Source organism: Rhinopithecus roxellana, chromosome 12, assembly GCF_007565055.1.
Source record: "Rhinopithecus roxellana isolate Shanxi Qingling chromosome 12, ASM756505v1, whole genome shotgun sequence".
Taxonomy (NCBI): Eukaryota; Metazoa; Chordata; class Mammalia; order Primates; family Cercopithecidae; genus Rhinopithecus; species Rhinopithecus roxellana.
In genome coordinates, this window is record NC_044560.1 from 11,976,364 (window position 1) to 11,977,801 (window position 1,438).

Genomic DNA, 1,438 nt, shown 5'->3' on the forward strand with positions numbered 1-1,438 from the left:
GCCATAAAAAAGGATGAGTTTGCATCCTTTGTAGGGACATGGATGCAGCTGGAAAACATCATTCTTAGCAAACTATCACAAGAACAGAAAACCAAACACTGCATGTTCTCACTCATAGGTGGGAACTGAACAATGAGATCACTTGGACTCGGGAAGGGGAACATCACACACCGGGGCCTATCACGGGGAGGGGGGAGGGGGGAGGGGGGAGGGATTGCATTGGGAGTTATACCTGATATAAATGACGAATTGATGGGTGCTGACGAGTTGATGGGTGCAGCACACCAACATGGCACAAGTATACATATGTAACAAACCTGCACGTTATACACATGTACCCTAGAACTTAAAGCATAATAATAATAAATAAATAAATAAAGAAGAAGATCACTTGAGGCCCGGAGCTCAAGACCAGCCTGGACAACAAAGTGAGACCCTCCCCGCATCTCTGCAAAAATAAAAATTTAGCTGAGTCTCGAACTCCTGACTTGAAGTGATCCACCCACCTCAGCCTCCCAAAGTGCTGGGATCACAGGCATGAGCCACCACACTCGGCCCCTCACTTCTCAATAAAAGAAACAGCAGGGCACTTGTGGTCATCTTTTATTCACACATTTTTTTTGGTTAATAAAATACAATTTAAAAACATAATTAAAGAGGTCAGGTCAAGCATGGTGACTCACACCTGTAATCTCTGCACTTTGGGAGGCCAAGGCAGGCAGATTGCTTGATCCCAGGAGTTCAAGAGCAGCCTGGGAAACATGGCAAAACCCCATCTCCACAAAAAAAATGCAAAACTTAGCCAGGCATGGTGGTGCGTGCCTGTAATCCCAGCTACCTGGGAGGCTGAGGTGGGAGAATCACTTGAGCCCAGGAGGCATAGGCTGCAGTGAGCCATGATTTCACCACTGCACTCCAGACTGGGCAACAGAGCAAGATCATATCTCAAAAATTAAAAAATAAAATAAAATAAAAACTCTGTTCTAAATCCATACCAAGCATTCATGTTAATAGGGAGAGCTGCAAAGTATGTGAAACAAAAACTGATAGAACTGAGAAAAGAAATAAGCAAAATAACAATTATAATTAGAGACTTTAGTTTCCCTCTTAACAATTGATACAACAGATGGAAAATCACGAAGGATACAGCAGAGTTCAATACCTACAACCAATAGGATCTAATCAACATCCAACAATCCACCCAACAATAGCAGAACACACATTGTTTTCAAGCACCAGTGAAATATATATCAAGATAGACCACACCCTGAACCACAAAACAAACCTCAACAAATTCAAAAACAATTTAAATCATACAAAATGTGTTCTCTGACCACAGTGGAATCAAACTAGAAATCAACAGCGTAGAGATAACATGAAAATCTCTGAACCCTTGGAAACAAAGCTACACACTTCTAAATAATTCATGCGGTCAAAG